General features: G+C 42.6%; 1 long non-coding RNA gene across 1 annotated transcript; it reads right to left on the bottom strand.

Annotated features, from left to right (window-relative positions):
* Positions 1–411: 411 nt before the first annotated feature.
* On the bottom strand, positions 412–10937 carry LOC133209659 (uncharacterized). Its single transcript, XR_009724721.1, has 3 exons — positions 10817–10937; positions 5027–5104; positions 412–1889 (listed from the first exon to the last, which is right to left on the bottom strand). It is a non-coding gene; the product is annotated as an uncharacterized LOC133209659 (long non-coding RNA).
* Positions 10938–20704: the final 9767 nt, after the last annotated feature.

Below are 20704 nucleotides of genomic sequence, written 5' to 3'. Positions count from 1 at the left end.
CCTTCCGTCAGAAGATAATGGGTATTTTTAGCAATCCTTGTCTCATTTTTGTATGAGTTTTGACATATCCCGATCCAAAAGAAATCAACTTTGGATTCTGGCAATCGTGTTTTTCCATCAGCATTTTCACAGTCCAGGGGATTCTCACTTTGTTGTTTTCATTCTCATTTTAGCAAGAGATGGTGAAACTAAACTACCACAGATTCCTGTGATGAAAAGGGTCTGGAAAGGGGTTGATGGGCAGTGGCAGGGAGACTGGCCAATGAGATGCTGGGGGAAAACCTTTTGGAGCAGCCTTTTCCCTGTTGCCTTGCATTGCACATAGCTAGTGGGAAGGAAAACACTTTGCTGGGGCAGGAGAGGGGATCCCTTTGGCAATTTTCACTCTTTTGCACACACAGAGTGACTACCAAAACACACAGAAGCACAAGTTAAAGTTCAAATCTCTGTAAGATAAAGGTGAGTGCTGGTAAACAGATGTTCATCAAATGAGTTATGAGTTTAGAAGATAACAGGAGGTATTTCTCCTTCCAAGTAAGTTCATTATGTATACCATTATAAAACAACCAATGAAAGGGGCAAAGATGAGTTTCCTATAGAGGACAGTGAGGTGACAAGTAAGAAAGCACAGTAGGTTTGTGGTCAAAAACTTGTTTGCATTTATTTGATTGCTTTTAACTGAGCCTGGAAAGCAGTGATGGGCAAACCCACCTGACAAGGTGCAGGGGTATTTCAGGTTCTGAAACTGGGAAAGACAGCTGAGAAACATGGAAAAGTGCTGTAAAAGTGAGAGTTAAATAGATTTGCTACCAGTGAGTCTGCCCTGGCGAAGCAGCTTTCAGGGCTCCATCTCGGGCTGAATGAAAGCTGCTGCATTAGGACAGCAGTGAAACAAGACTGGCAATTATCACTGGCGCTTTTACAAGTGAGGAGCTTACAGTGCTCATGTGATACCAAGTGCTTGTTGTGTGCTGAGCAGTTTTTCTGGAAGCCTTGGCTTTGTTTTCCCTTAGTCCTGAGAACAAAAAAGAAATGTTGCAAGGAAAGTGCAGAACGTACCCAAAAAGAACAATGGAATTGCGCTTGATTTGTTTAATTCTGAAATCAAGGTCACTTAGAAGTACTACAGCTTTTATTTGTTTTATTGTTGGGTTTTGGGTTGGTTTTTTTGTTTGGGTTTTTTTTTATTTTTTAAAAGGATTTTTTTTTTTTTTTTTTTTGGCAACATCTTGCTTTTCATTTGATGGTTCTGTCATCCCAGAACTGTATAGGTTACTGATCCTGCCTGTATTCAAAGCTGTTATTAAGTGGAGTCTTTTAGATTTTAGAGAAATGATAATGGTTCCAAAGATGACAGAAAGTGGCAGCTGGTGACAAAAAACCCCCTTGATAAGACGACAACAGTAAATCAAACTACTGCCACTTTTTCGTTTCATGTTTGTTAATACCACCTCGCCTTTTGAAGTTTAAAGCAAGGTTCAAAAGAGCCAGGTGCTGAATCATAATATTAAAGCAAGTAAGGAGCTCCATGAAAGAGAGGAGATCTGAGAGGGGAAAGCAACAAACACGGCTTTCAACTGCCTTTTGTCGGCCTTTCTGCAGATGTCACCAGTTGTTATCCCCAGCAGAGGCTTCAAGCTTGTAGCAGTGCCTCTGGCTGATTCCAACTCAACGTTTCAAGTGTCAATCAAAAAGGAAGGACGAAGCTTAGGTCCTGGTCATTGTCCTGTGAAAAGAGCCAAGCATTTAACATTGATTTAGCTCCCTCAATATACAAAGATAGAGCCAGCTTTGTGCAGCAAAAGGGCCTTTGGCAAGGTTGCTTGTAGAGCAATTCCATCGCATCCGATGCTCCTTGGTTTAGCTGTCACACTGCAGTGTCTGGAGTCCTATGAAAAGTTATTCAGGAATGAGTGAGCAAATTAAAAAGAAATAACATGCTCTCCTAAATAGCAATGCAAGCTATAGAAAGTGCTCTTAACGTCATTTAGCCCTGAAAAGCATTTTTAATAAAAGTATTTTGTGCTTTTAAATGCCTTTTAACAAGGAGAATAAGATGTTTCAGGACAAGAGGAGGCCCTTGTGAAACCCATCTCCATTGGATTGGATTAGCAATTGTATCCACAAAGTGTCTTTGGTCAAGTGCTTGTTTATTTTGTTTTCAAGCCACTTATATTCACTGCCATCCATATACTGCATTATCCTTCCATATGGGTGTTAAAAATGCCCCCAAACCCAATGACGACAAAAACGCCCTGCCTGAATGCCACAGATGCCCCCATTCCGGCTTTCCTATGCTTTCTCATCCTTTCTCATGTCAAATTACTGCCTGCCTCTCTCATCATTTTCTTAAGGCCACCTCGGGAATGATTTCCTTCTCAGCCATTACAGTCTCACCAGCTCTCACAGGCACTGCTGGTGAGACACGCCTGTCTCTTGGCACAGGCATGGAAATGACTAGTCATTCGGTGGCCAAGCTTGGACCATTTTGGCAGGGTCCTGGTAGCGGGTAAGTTCCCACAAATGTGGTAGAAACCACATCTTTGTTGTTAAAATACAAAGTGGAACTGGGTGAAACACAAATAAAGTAAGCCTATTGTTTCAAACAAAGTCAAGACAGGATAGATTCATCCTTTGTACCTGGAAGTAATGTTCAATTTGTGAGGAAAAAAGAAATACTGCCATTTTGCTTATAAGCACGTTTCTTTATGGGATTTCCAGCATCTTTCTATTCAAGTTTAGTGCATGAGTGACTGGCTGAGCCACAGGCTGACCTGGTGTCACAGATACAATAGTCTTGGTCCAACTAAATTCTTGTGCATGCATCCAGCTTCAATCAGATGAGAAAAGCAGTTTAGAGATGGGGAAAGTGTTCCCCTTTTGCAGGATCAGTATTGCTACTGTTTTCTGTTTCTCACAGTGGTTTTCCCCAGTATTTTAATCCTCCTCTGTGCAGGGTAAATATCATGGGAGTTGTCACAAGAAATAGAAAATTTCTGTGATGACAATTGTTTTGCAGAAGCTTGTTCCCATTCTTAAAGGCTAGTTTTCTAGTAATACCTTCCTAAGCCAAAACCATACTGACTGACAGTACTTCTTAGCCCCAGTGACACAGCACAGCTCCTAATAGCCTTGTGCAATGGTAGCTTTTCTGAACATGGGACAGGGTTCCTGAAGAGCCTCAAAGGAGCCACCTTCCTCAGGCTGCTCCTGCACTTGTGTGGCTCCTGTTCCTGAGATGTAGAAACTATCCAATAGAGGATCTCCCAGGATTTGGGTCTATTTTTAGATGTATGTGTCATTATGGACATACTCATTTTTGCATTCCTCTGAAGGCATTTCTAATGGTCCCCATAGCTGGCACTGCAGTAGGCAATTCAAGAAAGCATGGATTGAGGGCCTGATGGCACTTCTCTGAGCTTCCATTGAGATTTCATTTGATCTAACCCATGTCATTTTCTTTTTGCACTCCCTTTCTGTCACTTGCTCACAGAAATGTGCGCTAACTTTCCACCAGGCGCTTGGTCCTATGAGCTGCTCCTTTTCTGCAGCCAGGAAATGGGTCCCTTCCTCCATATGCTTCCTCAAAGGAGCAAGGGAATGGGAGATGTTTGCTACTCCCCACTCCCTGAATGCCAGGATGCCATACTTCTCCCAGTGCAGAGGTTATGAAGAGGTGCTGCATCAGAGATGCTGTAGCACCTTTGCCCTTGCACTGATGGAGTTTCTGCTGTGCCCTTCAGCAGCATGTGCTGTTCCAGGTGTCCACATGACAGGATTTATCCTTTTCCAGAGCATCAGGGAAAGCAGGAGGCAGACAGCAACCTCTTGCATGGCAACTGGTCATCCCGGGGTATTCCGTAGGCAGCCAAAGATGCACTTTGGATTTGGGATCAGTGAGATATCAGAGAATACAAATAGGCAATAAGTAAGAAAGTTCAAATTTTGGTTGCATTTCTTAAAAAGCAGCAACCTGTTGAATTTTTCTGTGCTGCAGTGATAATGTTGAAACAGCACTTCATCTGGGGTCTTTAAAACTTGCTTGGATAAAAGATCCAGGAGAAGGAACCAGTAGAAAGCAGAAGGATCCAGTAGAAATGGAACCATGTCTGTATATGTGTGTGTGTGAGTGGGAGAGCAAAACAAAGGTGAAAACAAGCTGGGAATGCTTTATTCTAAATGCATTATAAAGCAAAGCTAGGAAACTGGGGGCTCCAGTGACCCTAAAAAAACTAACAATAAAACAAAGGCTGAAGGTCAAATTTGTTTGCCAGCTTGCTGATACAAGAAATGCACAATTATGGTATGGAGATGGTTTTACCATTTCATTACAGTAAGATAATGAGGAGAAAACCAAAAGAAATAAAAAATGATGCAAATGTCAGCTTTCAGCTAGGTTTCAGTCATGGTCACTCACACCCATGTGGCAGACACGGGGCACAGTTACCATTTATGATCTTGGTGGCCTAATCCATTCGGGATATTTTTTACCCTGGCAGTCCCTGGCTTTCAGTGTGTGCTTCTCACTGTGCTCTTCCACTAGTACACCTCTCTTCCTTGCTTTGCTGGGCCAAATTCAGGCTTGGTTTAAGCAAAGGCACCTTCCTTGAGCCAGAGAGGCTCAGCTTGCACAAGGACAAGATACGATGGACCAGCACTGGTGAATGGCTAGTGGAGGTCTGGGGTATGCTTTTTAAATCACCTTTGTTTAACTATTATTGTCCCTTGGGGAGCTAAAAAATCTCTTCAACAGCTTTGCTTCCTTGTTTGCTGTTTTCCCATGTGACCAAGCTTTTATTTCACTCCTGACCCACAAGAGCTCATTCCTCTTATGCTTCCTCAACCTGCTCCCTCCGAGCCCTCCTGCTCCTCATATGAACGTGTTTTTAAAGATCACGTATGTGAGCCACTCATTCCCCTCGGAGGTCAAAACAAAACGAGTGACAGGAGTAATTGTCTATGACCAAGTAGACGTAAATACATTGCAAACCAGTTTCAAAACTTTTTGAACGGCAGTGCCACATACCATATCCTTGGAGGTCATGAGATAATGCATTTGCATTCTTCAGTATTGTGAGAGTAACGTTCCTGGTTGCCATTGTATCTGTTAGAAATAATGGCTTCTGGTCACCACAAGTTAGTAGATGCAAACAGCAAACGATATCACAGCAACTTCACTAATGCAGAAGCCATTGTACACCCAGGCGTTCCTCCCTTAAGCATAAAGAATAATTGCCTAAGTGTTTCATTGGGAGAAAAAAAGGGCACAGTCCTGGGAGTGTCAAGGATGTAGCATTCACAAATCAATTAATAAATTCATTTATGTAAGGATGTAATTTTTTCACTGTAATCACAAAATATCACCCTGCTTAAGTGCATGTTATTACCATTGTTAAGGACTGTGGCACAGAGAAATCAGGTTTAGTTTGCTTTTATTTTAGACAGTGGAACTCTGTATTTGCACTGTTTCTTGATTAGAAAACCTCAGTGTACGTAGTGCATTGTAAGCATTTTCATTCACCTTTCCCACACAAACACTCTATTCAGACTAGTGATTTTCATACAACTTAATTGATGGCAGGCTGCAAAATCTAAATTACAGGGGTGGTCCTCTTCTTTATTTGTCAGGCAAGAGCTTTGCGATGATGCCTCCAGTCAACATGTTCCAGAGCTAGTGTGACTACAGGAGATATCAGTACATCGTTTTACAGCTATTAGCAGTGCTTCTAATAAGAAGCATGGCTCAACTTTGGATGTTATTTTCAGAGGTACCAGGAGTCCTCAATCTAGGATTGAACCATCTTTTTCATTGAAAATGTAAGTAAGTGTTCCAAAATTAATAGCCAATGCTGGAGGGACCCTTTCCTGCTGGAATCTTCTAACGGCTATGCCCACTTGGTAAGTCTCAGCAGCGGGGCCATTTCCCAAAGCAAGGATCCCCCAGCTTCAGGCACCTGCTCCAATCCAGTACTGGGATTATCTGGTCTCAGTGCTTGTTGTCCATTTACCATGCCAAAAAAACCCAAGATAATCTTTCCAGGATCATATCTTTTTAACTTATTTACACAATCAAAGCAAAGGAAATACCATTGGCTATGCCCAATACTGGAGCAGGCCTAAAGCTTTCTTCCAAGGTTTAAGCAGGTTGTTTTGCATTGAGTCATATGCTGGTCCAGAGAGAGCTGGGAAATCCCAGGATAACCCAGACTAGTCTAAAGGGTATATATGTTCCATCACTTTACTACTGCAAAGAGGATTAACATTATTACTACAGTCCTGATGCTCTAATGAGCACTATCATGATATAAGGCAAGATTTTGCAGAGAGACAGGTAGCATGTTAAGCCAACAGATCTACCAGCAACCTATCAATCAGGCTCACAAACCACTTCATATTCAATACAGACCTGAAGAAAGGATTGTATCTGTCTTTGTCCACCAGGTTGTCTTTCTTCCAAAGGAAAATATTCAGTGAATGAGTCTGCAATTCTGTCTGTTCTGTAGCAGCATTTTCATCTGATTCTTTACACTGATCATCTCTATCAGACATATCCCATATGGCCATCATCAGCAATCAGCTAGTTCCATGGTATGCATTAGAGTTTCTCATATGTTTTTCACACAAACTGTTTTTTGTAGTCTTTGAAATGGTCCCCATTTTCATTGTCCTTCTGTCCACCAGCACGCTGCCACTTGTACATTACCCCCCATTCCTCCTCAGCTCCTTGGTTTTATTTCACTGCTCATGCAAGTAGTCATGAATTTAAATAACAGGCTTACAGTTTATATTACTCTGTGTAAGTGCAATACATTTGTTTAGGTGAACTCCTCACAGAGCTAATACGGTTCTGCTCAATCTTTCTATATGGCAGCATTAAACCTCAGTCATCCTCCTCCCTGTGAGTTTGCTGGGTTTGTAGCATGCCATATATTACATGCCCCTGCCCAGGACCACCAATATTGGGCTGGTGCTCTCCTGCCACTGGCCATCAGGTTGCAGTTTCTATACTTATGCCATTTCTCTACTTCTGCAGTTTCTATACTTATGCAATTTCTATACTTTTTTTCTTTCCATTTGTCTTCTGGGCTTTGTGTCTTTATGTTTCAGGGTTGTTTTTTTGTTTTGTTTAGGGTTTTTTTATTATTTCTCTAGAACCACAAGTATTAAAAACTTTGGTTTTGTTGTTTTCTAAAGAAACGAATGACTGAAAGTTGCACTTTCAAGGTATTATAGAAATATAAAGGGAAAGCTTTAGGAAAAGCACAATAGAAAGCTGCCCACTAAAATTTAAAGTGTGCCTAAGGCTGCAACTGAGGTAGATAACATACCTCTGTCATGGAAAATTACATGCATATATATTCTTAGCATTACATTTATGAAGAAAGCCATGTACACATGAAATTGCAGATCAGATCTTAACACTGCTTTTTAAAAATACTGATCAAGAAAAATAAAGCTGGCAATTAACAAGCATCCTTAAAGTGTCTCAAAATTATTTCTCTTTAAAGTAGCACTTATAATTAAACTAGCATTAAATGTATTATAAATATAATTATTGTATGCTTTAATCAGCTTTACTTTAGCCTCCCTCTTTCCTTTTTATTCTAGTTCCCGATAGGCAAAGTTTTCTCTGTGTGTGAAAGATGCTGCAACATGGCACAAGCTAAAGTATGCCAGGCTGTGTGTGACTGTGTGGTATTCACATCCTCAGGAACAGCGAACTAGCTGAATCACCAGCATTGCCAGTTCAGTTCAGTTAAGGATCTGGCCACTACTGTGTTTATTATTAGATGGTACTAGCAAGAATATATTCATTTTCTGCTGAACTTTTTGATGGTCTTTCTCTTTCTTCCTTTCTTTCCATTTCTCATACCCCATCCAAAATTTGTGCTGCACAGATTCTGTGTCCCTGTTGCTTTTTTGCTTTTTTCACTTGAATCTCAATCGCAAAGCCAACTAGATTTCATCGTGGCTTATATGGTCTTCGACTTGCTATCTGTAATCACAGTCATTGTGAAACTCAAAGCTAAGTCAAGAATTGTTGCCTTTTTATGGCTCCCTCTTTTATATATGTTGTGTTGGAGAGCAGTCGTTACCGCTTTTTTGTCATTATTTCTGGGCTTCACTCCATTAGCTAGTGAACAGGCCTTCTCTCATTGCTTTCCTTCAGTAAATACTGTAACATTCAGCTTCCTTTCAGGCTTGTGCTTTTAAAGAAAATCTTTGTACAATTAAAGATATGAAATTGCTAAATACAAGGCTGCATTCATTGTTCTCCCTTTTTAAAGGTTTAATCACGCTTAATGGCTCTCTTGAAAACTTGAATTTTCCATGTTGATGGTTTTACCCCACTGAAAGAGTTTGCTAATATACTTTTCAAGTGTTTTCTCCTTAAATGAGCTATTCAAGAAGTTTTGTGCAGAATAAGATTGAGGAAGGATATATCCAGAAACAATTATGAAAAGGGTCCAGGACTATCTGTTTATCCATTGGCAGAGATTCATGAGCTTAGCAACAGCCAGAAAGAGAAAAGACAAAATATAGTTCTGTCCAGCTTTGGAGGGCTCACTTGGAAACGTCTTGTGTTCCTCCTTTTGGACCAGTCTCAGAGCATCTGTTGCTCCATCTTGAACTCTCCCAAGATGCGGCTGCTGATCACCACATGATGAACATGGACCACGATGAGAACTAGGCTGAGAACATGGCCCAGAGAAGTGGTAACTTTGGTACTGGATGTCTTGTTCCAGCCACAACCACCACCATGTGCCCTGAGAGCACCTCTCTGAAGAGCTGGTCACTGCAGCACTGCCTGCTCAGGGCTGGAGGGATGTGGTTATAAAGAGGGGAAGTGCACATCTTTACTGTCCTTGGTGATCAACTTTCTGTCTGTAGCTGACAGTCAAAAGCATACAGCCACCTCCATGAGACATGGACTGGACACCTCTGCACTGTTTCACTTTGGAGTTCTGCCATGGCTGTTTATCACATCTAGGGATAAAGGCACGAGCCGTGTGAAAGCTCTGGAAACTTCCAAACACAGCATCCCATTTACTCAGTTACACAAATTCCTTTGGTATGCCAGGTATGTCTGTCTTAATAGTCAAAGCCATCCAGGATATTGGACTTTGCTTTCTGAGATCCCTCCTTCCACCAACATGACCTCCCATGACGTTTGGTGGGAACAGTCTGGATTGTGAACCAACAGGGGAAGTTGGTGAGCTTATGCAATGGAATTCTCACAGCTCCTGAAGCTAGATTCTGCTACTTGCTCTTATCCTTTTGATAGCAATTGATCTCAATCTATTCCAAAATAAATGTGCACCTCTTTTGTGGCATATCTGTTTTCCCTCAGAAATTTAAAACCAACCCAAAGATTTCTGGTTCCATCCACTTATGCACAAAACCTTAAACAGAACAAGAGCAAACCTTGCAGGGCATCTTACAAACTACAGGAAAAGCAGGAAGGCAGAGAACAAAATAGTCTCTGCTGTTTTATTTATATGTCTAAGTGCTTGGCAGCCACTCAGCTACTTTGGTAATGGGGACCATAGGTAGGTGCAGGTTTAGTGAGATGAAGATTATAAATTAAATGTAGTAGGAGCAATATTTCATCTGTCTGTCTCAGGGCTGATATCATAACATAAATCCTGAGATACTTTAGATTAGATAGATGTGATATGCCAGTCTCCACTTAAATATTTTTGTTCTACTCCCAATAAAGTTAATGGAGGTAGGATCAGCTCTTTATTGCTCCTGTGCTATCAGTGGGTCTTCACTTCCCATCGGGCAATCCCTGTTTTGTATACATTGATGCAAAAGCCTCATTCTGCTCATCTCAAAGTCAGCAGGTTTCATTTATCAGTGGGAGCCCCGTTAGGGTAGTAGTGCTTTAATGAAGCTTCCAGGCCTTCACATGGCTCAGAGTCACTCATCCTTGTTCCGAGCGCTCTGTCCTTACTGTAGCATGTGCAAGAGCACTCAGTTCTCAAGGGTTCTTTGACTGGGGAGACTGAGGGACACAGACAACTTTACATCATCTTCCTACTCTCTTCCACTGTAGTCCAGGCTTGCCTGGGGCCTTTTCAGGCCCTGTTTGCACATGGATTATCAATGGTATCTTTGGAGCAGCTCTGTGTTGAAACCATTAGGGCATGGAGCAGCTGCACCCCCTGAGTAGCAGGAGATGCACCAAGGACACCCCACCATCACCATGTATGCTTCACAATTACAGTTGTTGTATACAGTCATTTCAAACCAAGCTGTTTCACTTGGACTCTTAGACCATTTGGATTAGTTCAGGTTGGGAATGGGATTACCTAGCACAGGGTCTAAGGAGATGCAGGCAGAGTACCCAGGTTGCTTCCTAGACAGGACACAGTCTGATGGCAGCTGGTTGTCTGATCACCTGTTGTTAATGGCTTCAGTTTGCCTAATAGCCCTCTGACTGTCAATGAAGTAGAATTTTCAGCTCAGGTATCTGAATTATCACCTACTGTGATTTCGGAGACCTGCCAATCATGTGAACCTGAATAGCAAATGCTGCACACCCCTATATCACTTCTGGATTTGTTACATAAAACCAAATAGCTCGGGAGCTTGGACAGGATCAGGTGGCATACCTAACCAGTTATTATGGAGCATGGTTTCTGCATTTATGATGAACTGATCCTGGAAGATTCTTACTCAAAATAACAGCACACAGCAAATAGCTCCCAGCATTTTAATTGTAAATTGTATGAACAGGAAAAAGGGAAACCCAGGCAGTAGAGGTTTTACTACGTGGCACGTTCTGCTACATTTATACATCACTTGGTACCTGAAGTGGTCCAATCTGGTCACTGGAGTGGCCTACAGAAGTCTCAGCACATCCCAAAAGCACATGTCCCATTTCCACTCAAGCTGGGCATGTGTTCCAGGAGCAGTGATTTGAAGCACTTGCTGAAGCCAGCTGTCAGATCTGTGATAGCCAGGTAAGACGGCACTCCAGGTGAGTGGCAAAACCCAGGTCTATGACCTTTTCCCTCACAGATGGTTAATAGGCACAATACACTATCAGGTTTCTTATGGCTGCGCTAACACACACTTCCCAGTTCATCTTGGAGTGGGCATTGTCAAATGGTGCTTTGCCTTGTGTTCTGGTTTGGTTTTCTTGCAGGCGCTGTGCTGGAAAATACTCAGTCCTTTATCACCCCAAACCCACCAGGAATGTCACATGAGGATGTCTTTAAAAGCCATGTGCTGTTCATTCAGTTTGTTTTCTTCAGTGCAGTGTTTCCAAAGTTACTGATTCATTTCATGCAGTGCAAGGAGAGCTATTGATTTCCCATGTCTGTTTCTGACCCTTTAAGATATAAAAATGCAAATACATTGCTTAAAGAGAGGTATTTCTTCCTTGTACCTGCTATAGTGTGACTTCAAAACAAAAAGCAGCTATTGCTGGTTTTGTTTTGATAAACTCTAGCAGGTCTGGCATTTCACTGAAACAATATGCTAACAGACTCGTTTCTGAGCTATTCCTCATATCAAATTCCCCCTTTTGCCATCCCGTCCACGGCTCCGCAGCGCTGTCAGAGCGCACACAGAGTGGTGGACCCGCAACTTTGCTGGCAATGTTTATTTTCAAAAGACAAATATTGTGCCAGCGTTAACTTCAATTAGGAGACGTATTTGACAATCTGACTACTCCATCTGATGCCTCAAGGGCAAATTTCAGCACTTTGTGAGAGAGCTTGGCCAAAGACCGATCGAGATGAATAAAATAAAGGGGAGAAAAGTTTTAATGAACATTTGAAAACAAAACTAGCCGGAATGAATTGCAAATATTTACATGTGAGTAAAGGGCTTGATTTATATCTGCAAAGGCTAGCGTGCTCCGAAAGAGAGCTGCCACTCCATCCTTCAACCCGCCCTGCTGTGCCTCCCTGTTACAAGTGTCTCAGGAGGGGCGTAATCAATACAATGTGTAGGCACCACGGGGGGCTGATCCTGCAGCCCTAAGGCAGAGCATTCTGCCTGCTGGGAGCCACGCATGGGGGCTTCACCTCACCGCAGCTCCATGGGTTTGCTCTGGGTTTGACTGTGTTTATACACATTTGATCATCCAATAAACCTGTTTTGTGTTGTGTTTTGATCGTTTAATAGTGTTTTACTTGCAAAAACATTTCCAGACTGTGTAAAAGGCTCCTGCGTTGTTCCATGACAACTCACCTGCTGCAAAGAGCCTGCACAACGCCTCGCACTCCTACATTTGACCCTCTTACAGCTCTTGTTCATAAAGCTCCAGATGACTTCAGTGGGAGGTTTGCTTGAGTGGAGACTGCTATCTGCTTCTCACTGCTGCTACAAGGTCACTGCGAGAAAGGTAGTGTCGGATCACAAGGAACTACTTTCACAACTGCTTCTACCACCCTATTCAGGTGCTGTCAACCTGGATCCTCGGGCACGGGTCCCCCTGCTCCTCTAGAAAGCAGGAGCTGGTGTTTGACCCAAGCAAGGTGAAAACCATAAAATCAGAAGTGTTTCCCAGTCAAATCTGTACTCCTGCATCTGGAAGGAAGGGCGATGTGCTCAGCACAGACTGGGAGACAGCACAGGACACTGGTCATGACCACCTGCACCTTTTCATCTCACACCCCTTAGGAAGGTGTGCTCAGGTCATGCATCAAGGCTCCTCAACACTGCTGGCCCTGCGGCCTCTCTCCTCCAAAATCCATGGACACGGATGATACAGGCAGAAGCTATGGATCATTCTACCACCAGGAGAATCGCCCCCAACAGCACGCATATGAAACAGAGACAAAGGTGACTTTGTAGCACTACTCTGAGTGAAATCCCACTTTTTCCCCTCTCCCTCGCGGTGTCTGATGTGCCGCTGCTGAAAAGGTTTCAGTGTTGATGAGGCCACAAAAGCTTGAATACTTTTCTGAACCAGTTTGGTAGTAATTGCAAGCTGGGAATTATTCTCAGGAGAGCTCAGACCTGTGTAATTTATTCAAAAGAGACATAACCTTGCTATGTAAGTCTTAATTATCATCTCTAGTACTTCACAGTAAAGATACGATCCCGTATAGCTCCCTTAAGGTCATGTAAATACCCTGGGCTTCAGCCTCAGGTGGTGGGACCCTGCGCATCGGTTCTCTATTTGCATTTGACTCCATTCACCCGCCCTTATTTCACAGCCAGGCTCACGAGTGGCTTTTTTCTATAGACTTTAATTCAAAGGTCTCTCAAACTACAGCAGCTGGGAATGTTCTGTTGGAATGACTTTCGGGGGGGGGGGGGGGGGGTGGTGGTATAGGGTGATGGGGGAAGAGAAATATGCCTTTTACAAACCCAGGATTTCTTTTATGGGCAAATTTCAGTTTTGCCAGAAATTTCTGATTTCCTATTAGGAAAAATGCAAACGGATGGCTCCGTGGCGGCTTTGGCTGGAAGGGCCCTGTCGATTTTGTTGTCGTCTGCAGGGAGAGAGCAAAATTGACAATAGTCTTCCAGGCAGGCAGCTGGGGAGATGCAGCAGGTCTGGAAGAGGGAGGAGGGGAGGTTGAGTGCCCTGGCGCTCTGCCGGCCCTGCAGCCCAGCTGCCTCCCCAGCAGCCAGGCTAGGGGGAAGGCAAGGAGGAGGAGGAGGAGAAGCAGGAATGGGGTGGCCAGCCTGCAGCAGCCTGCCGACGAGGCTCCTGCCGCTCTCCCTTTTCAGCAGGCAGCTGGCAAGCCCCAAGAAATTCCAGTTTGTGATTTTGGGGGTTGGTTTGGGGTTTGTGGGGGGTTGGTTTGTCTTTTGTTTGGTTTATTTTTGGTGGGGTTTTTTGTTGTTGTTTGGTTTTTTTTCCTGGTATTTCCCAGCAGAAAATAAAAATTAAAGTTTTAAAAGCAAAATTAAAAATCTCACACTTTGTGGTGAGAAAAGAGAAGGATAATTTCTAAACTCTTGTTTTTTCATGAGGAGGAGTTTCTGTGGTTCAGCCAGCTCTGCCTTACACCTGGTATTTACACTGGTAGGAAAAAAAAACCACAACACCCTATTTTTCCATAATTCATGCTTTGCTAAAAAGTACAGTGCAGGAAATAAATGCACCTGTATAGAGAAGACCAGGAAAAGAATATTAGTCACACTTAAGATGGGTTTGGAGAGGTACACAATGAGGGTAAATATCTCCTTTTGTGCCTCAACGTGGCTGGTGAGAGCAGTGATCCCTCGCTGAGCAGCGGCACTGCCTTTACTGACAAAGTCATACCCCAAAGTCCCTACCAGCTCTATGTCTTTGCCCACAGTTAAGCGATAACCAAAGAAATGCATTTCCATCAAATCTTGTAAAACTAAAATATAAGGGCAACTGGATGACAAGCTTCACCCTGATGCAATGGGAAATGGCTGAGTAATAAATCCTAAAATTCCAGGATTTTTATGGAATTGGTCATAGACCTTTAAGTACAAGGCACTGAGTGTGTCTTGCTTTAACATAGATCATAAACTAGAAGCCGAGCTCATTGCAGGCTGTTTTGCAGGCTGTGAAGACTCTTCCATTGTGTGCTTGTGTGTATTTCTCAACCTCTCTGAATGTGTTCAAGTTATCCCCTGCTTAATCCACACTGACAAACAGCAGTAGAAGCTGTAGCTGTAATGATGGGAGGAAAATGTATATTCACTTCCTGACTCTAAAAAGTATTTAGCCCCTATAATGACTTCTGGAGGGTGTCCGTTGAGGTTTCACACACAAACACACAGAGAAGTGCTCTCGTCGTTTCAGGACTTACTATTCTTTTGATCCTAAGCAGATTTTTGTAAGAGCAAGGAAATCTCTAAATAATTCTATCGAGGTAAATAAAATATTTCAACAAGCACCTTGAAAATAAAAAGGAGAAAATTATACTCCTTTACATGCCAATAATCCATCCCTGATTATCCTTATAGATCCAGTGCAGCGCATGATACCAGTATTGATGAAACACCAAAAGGTAACAGAATCAGCACAGAGCAACATCAGCAGAGCAGAAGAGCAAATATGACTTTAATTGTAGGCTCTATCTTATTATTTTATAGTGTAGGCTTTTCGGATAATTTATTAATACTAACAAAAATGGGTGATTTGGAGGCTGTGTATTTTTTCTTTCTTAGGAGTTATTTTATTTGATAATGACATTAAATATTAGAAACTATAACAGCTGGTGTGTTTATCCTTACTTGAGTGTATTAACCTCTTTAGCCCTTTTTTCCAGAAGAAGGATTCAGCATTACAGATTTGACTGTCAGCTGCAGTGCCTGGCGGCCCGTTGGATTGGCATCCTGACAGAATCGAAAGTCCAGTGCTGCAAGTAAACATGGATGACATTGCAGAGAGATAGAACTGCCTGACTTGAGGCACCTGCAGCTGTTTGCACCAGAATAAAACCAAAGGTTGTGGTCACTGGAGTGGAAAAACACTGAATTTACCTCTAGTTATTTTGCCTGGGAATTCCCCCCCCCCCCCCTTCTCTTTTTCCTGGTTGTACATTTTGGAACCTTTCCACTAAAAGCACATTAGGCTGAAATACCTAAGTGAAAAAATCCACCAGACACCAGAGGGTTTTATAACCTATTCCCCCCCCTTTTTTTTACTTAAATTCACCAACTAGTTTCTCCACTAGTTTCTGCCTGGTAACACCTTGTGCTTTGCTTCCTGGGTTGCAGAAAAGGATGCAAACTCTGAATGAAACAAAACCAAACCAATTCGCAGCAGCTTATTTGTCAAGTATTGAATAGACAGAACCATTTCTTAGCAGCTGATTTAGTTCATTAAACACAGCAAGAATGCCACAAGTGACAGAAAAACAGCAACTCAAATCATTTGGTTCTGTATAAAAGCTCTTGATCTCCTAAGTGCTCCTGCTTCCCAGGACAGGTCCCCAAGGTCCTTGGAAACAAGGAAGATAGCACAGGAACTCAGTAGCTGCCCTCACTAGTTTGTTGTGATTGATCAGCGCAGCAAACCTGTAGTCAGAATATTCATTTCTGTAGTACGGAGGATCTCGGCGTGCTTTACAAACAGCATTTAATTGCCATAATCCTCAGTAAAGGTATTATATCTAGTTCACCAGTAGATAAACTGACGCATGAAGAGCTTAGGGGACTTGCCCAAGGTCACACTGAGTCAGTGGTGAGCCGGTGACAGAGCCGTGACTCGGGGTGGATCACAGTGAGGATCAGCAGCTGGACCCACAAACAAGCGGAGAGGGGAGGGTAGGTAGGTATGACAGAAATGAGACGTTTGATGGCTGGGCTTTTCCCCTATGCCACCTGCATCCCTTTATAACATCAGATCATTTACATTTTTAAAGGAAGTGTATTCTTTTTCATCATGGGCCACTGGTGAGCCTAATGCTATCTTTTGTGCCGCACCCCCGCTAACAGAGGTGGTGGAGTATCAATCACAGCTTTCCCTGGGGTCATACCTTACTATGCTGGCTCTTGATCAGAAAGAAGCAGATGGTTATTTACAAACAAAATAATCTAGACCTCAAGAAGGTTGGTTTGTGGGGTTTTTTTCCCCCAGACCCTCCTAGAGATGAGGCCAAAACAAGGTAAAATTCCTTTTGTCCCCCTCTGCCAGTTTTCAAGGACACTGCCTGTCCTACCAGCACCTTTAAAGGCGTTAGCAGCTAGATTTGCCAAAGAAATGCATGGCACCTGACAGAGTCGAGTTGCCTTAGATTATTCAGTAGCTTTCATGAGAATCTGGCACTTAAATCACAGTGTGAATTACTGCTAGATTATTGTGCAGGAATATTGTTATCTGCCGTACACTACATGTTTGCAATCAGTTCTATACAAGCGACACACAGACTGCCTTTGAATCTTTTTCAGTAGCCATGGTCACCCTCCTTCTTTATTTAGTGTTAAGTGTTATTCATTTGGCAGTAAAAAAATGAACAAAAGAGAAGAAAGCAGGTGCTCTAAGTTTACTCTACGGCCAGCTGTCAGGAAGACACGCTTTTACTTATTTATTTATCATTTTTCAGCACAGAAAAGGGATTTATTGAAAGTGTTTGGGAAAAAAAAATGAAGTATACACTCAATCAGTCTGTTCTGTCATCAATAAGTTTACTGAAGCAGGAAAACCTGCAATGAGTTGTCACAGAATCTGAACTCCCATTTGCTTCGTTTTACATGTCTTCAGGCAGAAAATCATCATGGAAAGCCAAAGTTGGGAAGTAAGGCCTGGCTATGACTTTTGGGTTGGGTTTAGTTTGAATTTACCAGGTAGCATTTGACCAACTGCTTGCTGAGTGACACAAGCCTCTAGTATGGGCAGGATAAATCAGTCACAGAGGTGCAATTTCCTTGCATTTTGGGTGAAGGAGCCTCTCAGGGGAAGTACGGCTGACCTTGCTTTCAGAAGATGCTCAGCCACAATAGTACATCTCTCTGGCCTGACTGCAAATGTCTTCCCCCTTCTCAGTATTCAGCCATTTCAGCCAAGGCTCTAAGTGTTTCCAGCTCAAATGTAAAGAACAGCAGAGCCCAGCACATAGACTAAAGATGTCATTCCAAAGACGTCTGAAGGATATCTGACCATGAAGCCTGACAACCTTCAGGCTCTCCCTTCTTTCCTAGAAGAGGTTTTTAAAGGCATTGCCAAAGCATGTGAAAAAGGGAGGTGGAGGGTGTTTGGATACCTACCCCAGTGCCAGGATCCCTGTTCATGGTGTGATAAGACCCACAGCTTTGTCACGTATCTGGTGGCTTCCACTTACACCTGAGCATCAGGAGTGTCATGCCAATGGTTGTAGGCTCCTGTGCTGCAAGTGGGGATGGGAACCTGCTAGCAGTCATGAATAGTGGGCTACTTACTTCACAATCCTAAGACCTACATATCAAATATTCTTTGAGGGACATACATTGCAATACTTAGCGACAAAATCCCATCCTTGCTTACATGAAGGGACATCAGTGTGTGCCATGGATTCAAAGCACACACCAGCTAAAGTTGTTTTGGTCTCTCAAATCACTTCCTTTAGGAATCACCCAATGTGATATCACTTGTTCAGCTTGCTCGCAGTTTATCTCGTCTATTTTCCATGTGCTTTCTCCTACTTATGTGCCTGAGTGTCCCTGCTGCTTCCCAGAACACACATTTCCCCCAAACTGTTCATCTTCTTGAAATCTTTCCAAATGCTCATCCAAAGGCTATGATTTTTGATTTTGAAATGTCATGGTACTCCATGGGCTTGCAGCTCGCGTGTTCCCTAGTCAGACATTCCACTAGCTCTTTGGCTCCATGATTCCCAGTGAGAAACTGTGGAACAACTATTATTTTTAAGGATGTATTATATTTGTGTTGTAGAGGATGTTCTGATCTCAGAAAGAAGCGCCCACGTAAACCTGGCCCACATAAAAGAGTAAGCAATTAAGGTATCTGGATTGCAGTTTCCACCAGCCAACATGGTGGGTTTTAAACTACGTGCTCCTGGTAATTTTCAATTTAAAATGAAAGACATTTCACTTGTGTGTTTGCACATATTTAAAGAGAAAACTTGAAAACTTCCACACCAGGTAACGTCCACAAAGTGTAAAAAACCCCAACAATGTAAATGGAAATTGTGTCCAGCTGTAATCATGGTTCAACCTCTCTCTTTGAATGCTTCTGAGGTGTACTGCCTCTATCATCACGTCACCCTTTGGTGATGGGGATCTAGACTAATCTAGATGATGCAGTCGAAGTCAGACTGAAGAAACCTCTTTCTTTGAATGGCTCTTTTGAAATTCAATGAATTTCAGTTTCTTTCTTCCTTTTTTATTTATTTATTCTTTTTTTTTCCCTGATCCAGACAGTCACAGAGTTGAGACGGGGAAAATACAGCACACTGCCAAAATCACATAAATTTTAATGGCTTTCCTGTTCACTTAACCCCACATCAACAGCATGACCTCGCTAGCCTGCACCATGAACCACCAGGGTGTGGAGGCCAAGAGAAGGGTGGATCTGGCCTTGCTCCAGTGCCTGTTGCACAGAGGAAACCATGGGACATTTTGAACACACTGGGTGTCTTTTTCAAGAGACTTGTGCCCTAATTATATGGAAGCTGTCAATAGAGAGTCAGCACCCACCTCTAGCAAGATCATCACACAGTTAGCACTTGGGCAGTGAATGCTAGTCAAGCTTTACCTGAACTAATCATCTGCGTTTATTCAAGATACCTTAACATTTTTATAGCTTTCATTTCCAGGATATTTACACACCTCTAAGTTGCTCTTGTCCTGCAAGACAGGGAATTCCAGGCTGGAAGGAAATTCATGAATTGTGGGAGGCTGAAAGAAAAATGTTCTAGCATCACAACGCATAGAAGTGTGCATCATTTTGCCCAGAAAGGACAAAAGCAGTGGTCTTCTTTGAGCTGTTGTACAACACAGGCCACTTTTAACTTCCCCAGGTCAGTGCATTTTAACCAGAGACCATCTTTCAGAAAACTATTCCAGCTTGACTTCAGCATTTCCACTGGTGTAGAAAGTGCCCAACCCTTGGTAGTTTGCTCCAGAGCTTAATTACGCTCCCTGCGAAAAGGGCTCACCTAATTTTTAATCTGAATTTGTCCCTATAAAACTTTCAACTTTCAAAGCCTGTTATTTGACAGACTACATTCCCCATGGAGACAATTAGTGTGGGATTATCTCATTTAAATTTAACCCTGCAAAAACGAAGCATCTTGTCTCACCCAGTGTTTGGGGATCTTTCTGTAATCAACTGACAGAAACGGGCGCTTCCAGAAGTCACTTCATTGCAGCTATCTCCTTTTGGGATTAGATGCCCACTGGAGATACCCAGCTTCTGCCGTGACTGAATGAGGGTGAAAAAGTAGTGAGCCTAGACCATCTCCCTATCAATTAGAGGGGGAAAGCTGGGCAAAACAAATCCCATGAGTGTGGTCTGTAACGAGCTCACCTCATCAATTTTCTGGCAAAGCACTGAATTTGTTGAGCTTTTCATGATAAATCACCTCTTCCAGATCCTTGCATGATCTTGAGGGTCTTCTCCCAGTGTTCCTCAGCTTATCAACATTGCTCTTGATCTGGGATTCAGAATAGGACCCTGTACTCCTAAAGGGGTGATACCGATGCCAGTATTAGTTCCATATAAACTCATCCCACTCAGACCTGACATCCCCTACTACGTATTCAGTGAGGCACCATGCTGCACTCTAAGTTCTGTTTTGCTGGTTATCCGCCCATAATGAGTTCTAAGCCTTTTAAAAAGTCACATCTATTACAGGAAAGGTCCTGTAAGGCCAACTTTCGATGTTTCTAGACAGAAAACCTTAAGAGTTTGGCCAAAACATCTAGCTTCTTCCTTTTATCAGTAACACACTAACTTTATTATTGCCTACTTCCCTAGTGTTTGTGTGGTTTCTAAGTATAAACTATAGTGACTTATTTTTTTTCTTGCAGGACATGGTTAGAAATGTTAAACAGCTTTGGATCCAGAGCCATTCTCTGCAGGACTCCAATAGAGAAAAACCTGCTCAATGGATTTTACACATTTACAATTACATATTGAGATGTACCAATTAGCTGTTTTTTAAAACCCATTTGATGTTTGCTGCAATGATTTTGTAGCATTCTCCTTTCTTAATCAAAGTGTCAGGTGATACCGAGTCAAATGCCTTACAGAAATCTAAGTACATTAAATCAGTGCTATTACATTTCTCAACCAAGCTTGTAATCTCATAAA

Source organism: Neopsephotus bourkii, unplaced genomic scaffold, assembly GCF_033783945.1.
Source record: "Neopsephotus bourkii isolate Nb327-2 ecotype Australia unplaced genomic scaffold, CSIRO-AGI_Nbou_v1 NB_354, whole genome shotgun sequence".
Lineage (NCBI taxonomy): Eukaryota > Metazoa > Chordata > Aves > Psittaciformes > Psittacidae > Neopsephotus > Neopsephotus bourkii.
The sequence above is the reverse complement of the archived record's forward strand: the minus strand, read 5'-3'. Positions and strand labels throughout refer to the sequence as shown.